Source organism: Symphalangus syndactylus, chromosome 16, assembly GCF_028878055.3.
Source record: "Symphalangus syndactylus isolate Jambi chromosome 16, NHGRI_mSymSyn1-v2.1_pri, whole genome shotgun sequence".
NCBI lineage: Eukaryota > Metazoa > Chordata > Mammalia > Primates > Hylobatidae > Symphalangus > Symphalangus syndactylus.
The window spans coordinates 61,008,809-61,021,901 of NC_072438.2; the positions used below are offsets into that span (position 1 = coordinate 61,008,809).

The 13,093-nt window shown below is 41.7% G+C and overlaps 1 pseudogene; it reads left to right on the top strand.

Moving 5' to 3' along the window:
• Positions 1 to 7,858: 7,858 nt before the first annotated feature.
• Positions 7,859 to 9,451, top strand: LOC129464626 (S-adenosylmethionine decarboxylase proenzyme-like; annotated as a pseudogene).
• The last annotated feature ends 3,642 nt before the right edge of the window (positions 9,452 to 13,093 follow it).

Consider the following 13,093-nt stretch of genomic DNA (forward strand, 5'->3'; position numbering starts at 1 on the left):
GGCGATAGAGCCAGACCTTGTCCAAAAAAAAAAAAAAAAAAAAAATGCCTAAAACGAAAAATAGCGATAATATCAAAATCTGGCAAGGGTGGGGAGAAACTGTATTATTCATACATTGCTGCTGAGAGAATAAAATTATATAGTCAAACTGGAAAACGGTTTGATGGTTTCTTTAAAAAACCTGTAACTATCATATGGTTCTACCATTTATACTCCTAGGCATTTGTCACAGAGAAACAAAAATGTATGTTCACACAAAAACCTGTACATAATTGTTCATAGTAGCTTTATTCATAAGAGCCAAAAACTGGAAACAGCCCATATGTCCTTCAACAGGTGAATGGTTAAACAGACTGTTATACATGCTTACCATGGAAGACTACTCAGCAATGAAAATGAATGAACTACTGAAACACTCAACAACTTGGATCACTCCCCAGAGAATTATGCTGAGAGGGAAAAGCCAGTCTTAAAAGATTACATACTTATTATTCCATTTACGTAACATTCTCTTTTATTTGTAGAAACGAAGTTCTCATTATGTTGTCCAGGCTGGTCTCAAATTCCTGGCCTCTGGTGGTCCTCCTGCCTCAGTCTCCCAAAGTGCTATAATCTATAATTATAGATTATATAGCTATATATACATTATTATTATATATTATATTTAATATATAATGTATATATATTAGTATATGTATTATTATATATATTTACAATGTGTATATATATATAGTTGTTGTTGAGACCAAATCTCCCTATGTCGCCCAGGCTGGAGTGCAGTGGTTCGATCTCAGCTTACACCAATCTCCACCTCCTGGGTTCAAACAATCCTCCCACTTCAGGCTCCCAAGTAGCTGGGACTATAGACATGTGCCAGCATGCCCAGCTAATTTTTGCATTTTTAGTAGAGACAGGGTCTCACCATGTTGGCCAGGGTAGTCTTCAACTCCTGGCCTCAAGCAATCCGCCTGCCTCGGCCTCCCAAAGTGCTGGGACTACAGGCATGAGCCACCGCACCTGGCCCCCTATATAATATTCTTGAAAAAATGAAATTTTCGAAATAGAGAATAGATTGGTAGTTGCCAGAGTTTGAGGAGGGGATGAGGGTAAAAGAGATGTAGCTGTGGCTATAAAAGGCCAACCCAAGAAATCCTTGTGGTGATAGAAATGTTCTGTATCTTGATTATATCAATGTCAATACCCTGGTTATGATATTGTACTATAGTTTTGCAAAATATTACCATTGGGGGAAGCTGGGTAGAGCCTACAGGGGATCTCTCTGTGTTATTTCATACAACTGCATGTGAATCTCCAATTATCTCAAAATAAAATGTTTAATTAAAAAAATGAGCCTGACAGGTGTAGCAAAATAGTAATGGTAGAATCTAGGTGGTAGACACACAGGTAAGTATATAAAATTCTTTCAGATTTGCTGTTTTTTAATGTTTCCTTGTAAAATTAGAAAAAAAATGTTAAGTATCGTAATTATTCTGAGACTAAGTCCCTCACTCTCACAATCTAAAAAATAAAAGTAAGGTACATTCGGTACATTCAGCTTGCTGAAAATATTCATTAGCGCCTCTTTTCCTGTGGCATAAATTTGTCAAATGAATTGCCTGTAGATTAAGAAAGCAATTTCCTATAATCGTTTCTTATCAGTGGAAGCAAATGTTGAAGGTTCAGGATGCCATCTTGAATTTGGGATAAAGAGGTTTTTCATCTCCCTTACCCCACACCTCATCTTTCTTCGGTGTTTTCAACATTTATTTGGCATGTTAATTGTCAAATTCCCCTTTCAAGTGATCTTTTTATCTGATAGAGTGGCCAAGGTACTCTAAGGATTGCATTGCTGGCACACTTTACTGTTAGGTTACAGTTTAGGCACTACATCCCTCTGTAGTGGCTTTTGAGTGGAGGACAAATTGTAGGAATTTATAGCATTAACTCAAAAATTTTAGAAAGCCTCGGGGAACAATTAATTTCAGGGTTTAAACTTGTCAGACCTGAAAAGTAACTATAAATTCACATTGATGGTTATGGATTCTTTGTTTCTTAATCTCTATAATGGGCTCTAGAGTCCAAAAGCATAAATCATGCCACCTTAGGACAGTAAGAATAGTTACTTTCTGTGTAATATTTCAGTTTACACACCACCTTGACATGTATTACCTGATTTAATCACTTTAATAACTCAGAAGAAGGTTCTATTATTCCTGAGGGGGAGGGGGTTGTTTTGTTTTTTTGTTTTTTGAGATGGAGTCTCACTCTGTTGCCCAGGCTGGAGTGCAGTGGTGCAACCTCCACCTCCCAGGTTCAAGTGATTCTCCTGCCTCAGCCCCCCGAGTAGCTGGGACCACAGGCGCACGCCACCATGCCCAGCTAATTTTTGTATTTTTTAGTAGATATGGGGTTTCACCATATTGGTCAGACTGGTCTCAAACTCCTGACTTCATGATCCGCCCACCTTGGCTTCCCAAAGTGCTGGGATTACAGGCGTGATCCATTGCGCCCAGCCTATTCCTGTTTTAAGGTGAAGAAACAATGGCTTAGGGTAAGCTGATACATCTGAAGTCACAACAACAAGAATTAGAGCTGAGACTTAACTGTAGATCTTTTGGTTCTGAGTTCAATGATTCTGGTGGGAAAGAGTATCCTCTGGGAGGGGATGCTAAAATGACTTCCCTGTGGGAATGAAGGTACCAAGAGAAGCAAGGAAAACAGAAGCCCCTTTATAGAGAGAGAAAGAGGGAGTCCTCTGTGAACATCAAGTCCCTCTCATTTTTCCCTCCTCATTCATTTTCCTGGATTATCCTACTAATCCTTAATTTTATTTGAGATGAGGCCTTTTCACAGAAGCCTTTCCAGACAATCCAAGGTTAAGTGCCCTTCCATAAGTCTCAAGTTTTAACATTATTATAGTGTTTATCACTCTGTGTCTTAGTCTGTTTAGGCTGCTATACCAAAATGCTATAAACTGGGTCATCTATAAACAACAGAAATTTATTTCTCACAGTTCTTGAGGCTGGGAAGTCCAAGATCAAGGTAGCAGCAGACTTGTTGTCTGGTGAGGGACTGTGTTCTCAAAGACAGCTATTACCTCACATGGAGAAGAAGCAAGGTATCTCTCTGGGTCTCTTTTTATAAGGATAGTAATCCCATTCATGAGGACTCTGCCCTCATGACCTGATCACCTCCCAATACCCAAGGTATTGGGTATAGGTATTACCCCCTAATACCATCACCTTGGGGGTTAGGATTTTAATATATTAATTTTGCAGGGACATAAACATTTGGTTCACTGCATTCCATATTATTTCCCATTTGTATAATTCCTGCACTGAAGTGCAAGCTGCTTGAAGATGGATATTTTATCTTATTCATTGGCATGTCATCAACACCTAACAGAGTGTCTGGCTTTCTTAGGCAGTCAGAATATACTTGTTAAAAGGAAGGAAAGCATTGTGAATATTCTGTAGGAGTTGAAATAGGAAAAAGATACTGGGTTTTGACCACATGCCAACAAAAAGAGCAGTTAATAGATTGAGCGAGAGAAATAGGGAAACAAAATGTGCCAGTGGCAAAAGCCTGCTTGCTGACGTTTATACATTAAACATTGATGTTCCTGTATTTTAAGTGCCAAATTTGGAATCTGTACATTACTTGGACTCTGTACATCATCTGATTAATGAGCATTTCCAGATATTACATTACCTTGCTGCTGGTCAGCAAGCACTCAGTTCAGTTAGTTGAATTGTGCTATTAGTAGTATATTGCATGTTTATTCATTCAGAACTTCCTCTAAACTTTTCAACACCGACATCTCATGGTCTGGCCATGACTTTCTTTTCAACTCCCTTATTTCTGTGTCTTGATTCCTTTTTCCTTCCAATCTATCTATCTTCCATCTTCAACCCTTTCTCTGTCTAGTCTAAGCCATGAACAGTCTCTCAACCCCTTCTGTCTTAATCCTTGTCCTAAACTACATAACAAAATTACATTCCCACTAACAGGTTTCCCAATGCCTATATCAGGTTGTCAAGAGTTGCTAGAGAGAAGCCAGGTGCGGTGGCTCATGCTTGTAATACCAACACTGGGAGGCCGAGGTGGGTAGATTGCCTGCAGCCAGGAGTTTGAGACCAGCCTGGGCAACATGAAAACCCCTTCTCTACTAAAAAACAAACAAACAAAATAGCCAGGCATGGTGGTTCATCCCTATAATCCCAGCCTCTTGGGAGGCTGAAGCACAAGAATTGCTTGAACCCAAGAGGCAGAGGTTGCAGTGAGCCAACATCGTGCCATTGCACTCCAGCCTGGGCCACCAAGCAAGACTCTGTCTCAAAAAAAAGGGGGAGCTGCTAGAGAGAAATCACAAAATGGTCCAGAGTGTTGCCCCTGCAAATCTCTACTTTCCAACCTCAACTGGGCCTCTGCACCACCCAATAGTTTTCCTAGGATCACACTCCTCCCAGAGCAGCTTTTGCTACTGTTGTCACTTTCCTCAAGTCCTCTTTTTTTACATCCCCACCCTCACTCTCAGCAAAGACATTTCCTTCTTTTTCACTGAGAACTTGGAGAGAATCTTGTTTCCAGCATTCTCTTCTCCTGCAGTATCTGCATCTCTTTCCATTTCTTAGTGAAACAGAGTTTCTCCCATCCAAAGTTATTCCTGCTGCCTGTACTTTGAATTTGCGAGCTGCCACCTCCTCCAGTACTTTCCTCTCTTGATTTCCCCTCTTTTCCCTGATGTAGTCCTTCATCTCATTGTCTTTAGCTGACATATTTATGTTTATATAATTTAAAAAAAAAACTCTAACAGCAACAGAAATTTCTTTAATACACTTGCATTGCAAACTAGTTCCATATCTCTTTCTTTTATTTCACAATCAAGCTTAGACAAAGCTGTTTACACTCACTGTTTGTGTTTCCTGGTACTGACAATTGCTGGTTTCCAAATCATTCACAAATTTATATTATTCCAAATGCTAGTATGATTGGGAGGCCTATTTATTTATTTATTTATAGTGAGAAATAGAAGTCAAGAAGAATGGAATGTTTGCATCAATATGATCCATTTGTACTGGAGACAAAGTGTAGCATATTGTTTAAGCTTGTAGACTATGTATTTAGAACTGAGTAGCTCACGATTTATGTAATCTTAGGCAAGTGAATTTACCTTTCTGAGCCCCAGTATTTTTATATGTATAAAATAGGTAAGCAATAATGCCTACTTTATAGGGTTGTTTGGAAGATCAAATTGATGCAGGCAAACCCAAAAATTGGGGCTCTTGGCTTCAGGCAGGAAGGAAAGAATTCAAGGGTGGTGACAGAGTAAAGTAAAAGCAAAGCAAGTTTATTAGAACAGCAGAGAACAGGAAAATGGCTGCTCCATAGACAGAGCACGGCTACCCCATAGGCAGAGTAGCACTCATGGATTGCTGACTAACAATATTTATAGCTACTCCTTAATTATATGCTAAATAAGGGGTGGGTTATTCAAATTTTCTATGAAAGGGATGGGGAGTTTCTAGAACCAAGGGTTCCTCCCCTTTTAAACCATATAAGGGACACATTTTTAAGCAGTAAAGTGCTCAAAATGTAAAAGAAGACAACGCCCCTGAGAAATGGGTCAGAACTGAGAGGCTGACTCATATCCAACGAGGACTCAGTATTGTTACCTGCTACGTAAAGGGTTACCGGAAGCTCCTCTGTGGAGATAGTAAGGTGTCCAGTGGGAGCAGTGGGGGATCTCAGGCCCCATGAGTCCTCTGTTCTCTTGGCTGTTGAGTTCGGTTGACCCCCTCAGAGCCTGGGGCAGCCCTTTTCCAGTGGTCCTCTTGCTTACAGAGGGCACACTGACTTCGGCTCAGGGACCACTAAGTCAGGCTCTCATTTATGCGTCCCAAATGCCAATCTCATGGCACTTCCTCAGGATGTGTAACTCTGAGGTGGTAGGGGGCTCAAGGCAGCCACCAGGAACTGTGTGTTTTGACTATTTCTTTTGGTTTTCTCTGCCTCCTCTGCCCAGTTCCTACTGTTGTAAACTCCAAAGGCCATGTTTAAGAGTTGGCCCGTCCAGATGTGGTGACTTACACCTGTAATCCCAGCTCTTTGGGAGACCAAAGCAGGCAGATCACTTGAGGTCAGGAGTTCAAGACCAGCCCAGGCAATATGGTGAAACCCGTCTCTACTAAAAATACAAAAAAATTAGCTGGGCATGGTGGTATATGCCTATAGTCCCAGCTACTCGGGAGGCTGAGTCAGGAGAATCGTCTGAACCCAGGAAGCAGAGGTTGCAGTGAGCCAAGATCATGCCACTGCACTCCAGCCTGGGCAACAGAGTGAGACTCGGTCTCAAAAAAAGAAAAGAGTTGGCCCATGGGGGTTTGAAGTGTCGTTTCTGCCTTATGTAACTTCCTTCTAATCTCAAGTAAAGACTGAGTAATAAAATGCATACCCAGGAAAGCATACCTTTCCAGGGAGTCTGGGTCTGTGTTAGTATAATACCTGAGTGCCTCAACCAGACAGCCCTGAAATAAAGCAGGATTTCCATCCTTTTCAAAATTACATCTCTAACCGTGTCAAAATTAGCTGGCTTAACCGCACACTTTTTCATGCCTTCTATTAAACAAGTTACCATGTGATTTCTGCATTCAAAATCTTGGCAACTCCTCTGGTAATCTCTTTGAGGCTCCAGATTTGGAACTGCAACTCCCGCCATATGATAAATGGCATGGCCTTGGTTATAAGCATTCTACCTGCATTTTTATGGGCAGTACCCAGAATCATTTGTTTATCCTCTATGATAGAGCAGGTGGACAATATTTGCAAGTCATGCCAAGTTAAGTCAAAGGACATGGTCAACTTAACAAACTTCTCTACAAACTTCCCTGCATCCTCTAAAAACCAGCTAAATTTCTCCTTGCATAAAGGCAAATCAGATATAGAAAAAAAACACATGTATTCTGATTGTCCAGTCATCTCTATCAGCTACCTCTCACAATTAACATAGGTTCAGTTTTAGGGGCTGATATGAGACCCCACTCCTGGTGATACTGGTTGGGCTTACTTCCTTGGGCAGGGCGAAATATAGGCTTGGGATATGGTGGAATCCTGTGGTGTGGAACTGGTGAGATCACCCTCCTCAGAACTGGGGGACTGAAGAGACTTCAGGTTGGGGAGCACATGGGCCTTCTATGGGGAGTAGCTAGGAGGGGATTATCTAGGATATCTAGGATATCTAGTGTGGCTTTTTGGTGTCGGGATGTAACATGAGCAAGGTACATCCTACAGATGTCCCTTAAGTCAGGATTCTAGTAGAGAGCCATAAGAGCCTGTACATAAGGGATTTCTCTTCATTCTCCTTCGTTTTTACAGAATAAGTTGAATTGTAAAATAGTACTATAATGTAATAAACAATTTTTAGGCCAAATTTCTTGGTCTCTTAATTTGTATTGGACCCAAACTGTGTTGCAGTAGAAAATGAGTCTCGGCTTACACAGTATGGCCAGCCACATTAGCTAGCATTCGCTCTACTCTCTCTGACAGGGAAGCAGTGGAATTAAAGAGACTGAACTGTATCTGCCTCTCTTTCCAAAAGATTCACGTTCAACTTTCACTCACACAAAGCCGGGAAAATTTTACTTTTTTTTTTTTTTTTAGACAGAGTCTCGCTCTGTCACCAGACTGGAGTGCAGTGGCTTGATCTCGGCTCACTGCAACCTCTGCCTCCCGGGTTCAAGGGATTCTCCTGGCTCAGTCTCCCAAGTAGCTGGGATTACAGGCGCCCGCTACCATGCCCAGCTAATTTTTGTATTTTTAGTAGAGATGGGGTTTCACCATGTTGGTCAGGATGGTCTCGATCTCCTGACCTCATGATTCGCCTGCCTCGGCCTCCCAAAGTGATGGGATTACAGGCATGAGCCACCGCGTCCGGTCATTTTATTAGTCTTTAAAAAAAAAAAAAAAAAGGAACCTGAACTTTTGTAACACAGATGGAACAATTCACAGCAGCCGCGGCAGCTGCAGCAGAAGAAAGGGTTTAATTTAGTTGATTTTCTGTGGTTGATTGTTTGCTAGTCTCATGGTGATGGAAGCTGTACATTTTTCCAAAGGGACCGAGAAGCTGCTGGAGGTTTGGTTCTCCTGGCAGCAGCCCAATGCAAACCAAGGATCTGGGGATCTTCGCACTATCCCAAGATCTGAGTGGGACTTTTTTTTTTTTTTTGAGATGGAGTCTTGCTGTGTCGCCCAGGCTGGAGTGCAGTGGCACGATCTCGGCTCACTACAAGCTCAGTCTCCCAAGCTCACGCCATTCTCCTGCCTCAGCATCCTGAGTAGCTGGGACTACAGGCGCCCGCCACCACGCCTGGCTCATTTTTTGTATTTTTAGTAGAGACGGGGTTTCACCGTGTCAGCCAGGATGGTCTCGATCTCCTGACCTCGTGATCTGCTTGCCTCAGCCTCCCAAAGTGCTGGGATTACAGGAGTGAGCCTCCGCGCCCGGCCAAGTGGGACATACTTTGAAGGACGTGCAACGTTCAATGATAAGTGTGACAAAAACTGACAACCAGGAAGCTTATGTAGTCAGTGAGAGTAGCATGTTTGTCTCCAAGAAACGTTTCATTTTGAAGACACGTGGTACCACTCTCTTGCTGAAAGCACTGGTTCCCCTGTTGAAGCTTGCTAGGCATTACAGTGGGTTTGACTCAATTCAAAGCTTCTTTTATTCTTGTAAGAATTTCATGAAGCCTTCCCCCTAAGGGTACCTACACTAGAATTTCCAGGAAGAAATAGAGTTTCTTAATGCAATTTTCCCAAATGGAGCAGCATCTTGTGTGAGACGTATGAATTCTAACTGTTGGTACTTATGTACTCTGGATTTCCCAGAAAGGTAATCAGTCAGCCAGATCAAACCCTGGAAATTTTGATGAGTGGGCTTGACCCAGCAGTTATGGACCAGTTCTACATGAAAGATGGCGTTACTGCAAAGGATATCACTTGTAAGAGTGGAATTCACGACCTGATACCAGGTTCTGTCATTAATGCCACAATGTTCAATCCTTATGGGTATTTGATGAATGGAATGAAATCAGATGGAACTTATTGTACTATTCACATCACTCCAGAACCAGAATCTTCTTATGTTAGCTTCGAAACAAACTTAAGTCACCTCCTATGATGAGCTGATCAGGAAAGCTGTGGGAGTCTTCAAGCCAGGAAAATTTGTGACCACTTTGTTAATTAGAGTTCTAAATGTCATGCCGTGTTTTCTTCACCTCAGAAGATTGAAGGTTTCAAGCGTCTTGATTGCCAGAGTGCTATGTTCAGTGATTACAATTTTGTTTTTACCAGTTTTGCTAAGAAGCAGCAATAACAGCAGAGTTTATTAAGAAAAATGAAGAAAAAAATGCAAAAAGAGAACACACATAAGAAGATGGTGGATGCTTTCTAGATGTCGATGCTGGGGGCAGTGCTTTCCATAACCACCACAGTGTAGTTGCAGAAAGCCCTATACGTAATGATCGTGTAATCATTTTGAATTGTATGCATTATTATATCAAGGAAATAGATACCTTGCATGAATATTCTCTTCTGTGTTTAGGTATTCTCTGCCACTCTTGCTGTGAAATTGAAGTGCATGTAGAAAAAACCTTTTACTATATGAAACTGTATAACATTTGTGAAAGCAATTCAATTTGGTTTATGCACAGTGTAATGTTTCTTCAAGTATCATCCAAAATTCCCCACAGACAAAGCTTTCATCCTCATTAGGTGTTGGCCTCAGCCTAACCGTCTAGGACTGTTCTATTAAATTGCTGCCAGAATTTTACATCCAGTTACCTCCACTTTCTAGAACATATTCTTTACTAATGTTATTGAAACCAATTTCTACTTCATACAGATGTTTTTTAAAACAGCAATTAAAGTTTTTCTTCCATGAAAAAAAAAAAAAGGAAATCGGTCTCTTTCTCTTTAAGAGAATTTGAATTTGATCCAATTGCTTTTGACACCCTAGCAGCAAGTCCTTTGAGATGCTCGCCATTGTCCCCATGTCTAACAAGTATCTCCGCTAGACACGGAAGTTTTTCTAAATCTAGCAAGAGCATAGTTAATTTTTCTTTCAAATGCCTACCTCCCTTTTCCCTCAAGAAAGGTCAGTGTGGGGCAATCACCACTAATTCCTGCAAAGAAGGCATAAGTACAGTTAGCATGGCATAACAAAAATGAATTATGAGATATGAGTGGACAGTAGAGAGATGGATGGCTGCATCCACTAGCAAATGGAATGCAACAAAAGAGGAGGTTTTCTTTGTCGTTGTTTGTTTGTTTTTTTTGAGACGGAGTCTGGCTCTGTCCCCTAGGCTGGAGTGCAGTGGCACGATCTCGGCTCACTGCAAGCTCCACCTCCTGGGTTCATGCCATTCTCCTGCCTCAGCCTCCTGAGTAGCTGGGACTACAGGTGCCCGCCACCATGCCCGGCTAATTTTTTTGTATTTTTAGTAGAGACAGGGTTTCACCACGTTGGCCAGGATGGTCTCGAACTCCTGACCTCATGATCCGCCAGCCTCAGCCTCCCAAAGTGCTGGGATTACAGGCTTGAGCCACCGCACCCGGCCAAAAGAGGAGTTTTAATAAGCAAATTATTGAAGGATAAATTAAAATAAGGAAATAGGATTCTTAAAGTCTGAATTCCACAAAAAGTGAAGAAAGCATTTGGGTTTGGAGAAAAAGTGGGATGACAAAGACAACAAGAAAAAATGATGACAGAGACCAAGATCCCCCAAGGATGGGACTCTAACCCACAATCCTAGAGGGGATACCTAGATCCCTCTAGAGTGGGACTCTAACCCACAATCTTAGAGGGACAAAAGCAGTTAATGCTGAAAAACCTGGAGCATCCAGGCATCAACCAATGACGGTCTCCCACACCAAATACTACACATCCCAGAACAACCCGGAGGCAGACAACAATGAACCCCAAAGGCACAAGCCCAAGGTCCTCAATGGTGGGATTCTCACCCACAATCCTATGGAGACAATTCCAAAACATTTGGGGGCACAGAACAACATGACTCCAACATTCCAAAGTCAGCACAATGGGGGATCACTCATAATAACAAAAGAAAAAATGCGGCCAGGCGCGGTGGCTCACACCTGTAATCCCAGCACTTTGGGAGGCTGAGGCGGGTGGATCATGAGGTCAGAAGTTTGAGACCAGCCTTGCCAACATGGGGAAATCCCATCTCTACTAAAAATACAAAAATTAGCCAGGCATGGTGGCGCACGCCTGTAATCCCAGCTACTGAAGAGGCTGAGGCAGGAGAATTGCTTGAACCCAGGAGGCAGAGTTTGCAGTGAGCTGAGATCACGCCACTGCACTCCAGCCTGGGTGACAGAGCAAAACAATGTCTTGGAAAAAAAAGAAAAAAGAAAGAAAAAAATGCAAAACAAACAAGGAAACTGTCCTACCTCATATAAAATAGAAACAATTGCCCAAATAGCAGGGAAAACAAAGGAGACACCTTTCCATGGAGGGCAAATGGTGCTGATTGATGTTAGTAGGGGGGCATCCAGTGAAGGTCTCCTGCAGGTCCCCTCTGCTTGTTAATCCCTTCATGGGCTCCAGGAAAGATGACGCAGGTGAATCCCAAAACTGGGGCTCAGCCCAGGAGGGTTCTTGGCTTCATGCAGGAAGGAATTCAAGGGTAAAGTGAAAGCAAACCAAGTTTATTAAGAGCAACAGAATACAGGAAAATGGCTGCTCCATAGATAGAGCAGGGCTACCCCATAGGCAGAGTAGCACTCATGGATTGCTGACTATATTTATAGCTACTCCTTAATTATATGCTAAATAAGGGGCAAGTTATTCATAAATTTTCTAGAAAAGGATGAGGAGTTCTCAAAACCAAGGGTTCCTCCTCTTTTAAACCATATAAGGTAACTTCTGGACATTGCAATGGCATTTGTAAACTGTTATGGCACCAGTGTGAGTATCTTTTAGCATGCTAATGTATTATAATTAGTGTATAACACAGATCAAGGGCAATTAGAGATCACATTCATTGCCATCTTGGTTTTAGCTGATTTGGCCGATTTCTTTAATGCCTCCTGTTTTGATTAGCAAGGTTGTGACCAGTGTTTGGAAAACAAGTCCTGCTGATCTACCTCAATATAAGATAATTAAATTAAATAATCCATGTAAAGTGTTTATTTGGAACATAGTAAGTGCTAAATATTAGCTATTATTATTGTTATTATTTTCCTCTCAATATGCAAATTTAGATGGATAATAAAATTATAATAAGAAGATTGCTTAGCACTAGATTCTCAGAAGTGGTTGTTTATTCATTAGTTTAACGGCCTCGGGCAGGATACACGCACTGCAGCATCTAGAGTGCTCAATCTCAGGAAAGGGTGCACTTTCATGGACTCTTCAGAATCCTACTATTATTTCACATCTCTGCAACTGTAGGGTCCCAGAAAAACAATACTCCAATACAAAGGCTTCAAAAGCAAGTCTCTCTGACCTTCTACCCTCCTGTCTCTGGCCCCTCATTCTCCCAAGGCTAGCCTTAGAAACTAGAATTTTTCTTCCTCAAGGCAGGTCATAGAAACCAGAACCCCATTTCCCCAACACCAGGCATAAAACCTAAAAGTATTATCCTAACGTTCCCCCAACGTTTTTGTGTAAAAATCAGCCATAAAAAAAAAATTATTTGACCTACCTTGTTTGATTGTAGGTCTAAAGACCCTCATTCCAGAGAGTATCCTGCCCCATACCCAGAATGAAATCCATGCTCAGAGATGCCAAGAATCTAGACAGGCCTTTCTGGGTTTCCACACTCAGTCTTTAGCATTAGATCATACCCTTTTTGTCCAATCATATTTCTACATAGTTGCCCATACTTTGTTGAACCTAATGATAAAAATGGACAGTTTCCTCTATATCTTTGGGTCCGCATTCTAAAGGCTCCTGTGTCAGGTACAACTCTAACCAAATAAATTTGTATGCGTTTTCTCCTAGTAAAATGCCTTTTGTCAGTGATTTTCAGCAAAACCTCAGAAGGCAAAGGGAAAGATTTCCCATGGCCCC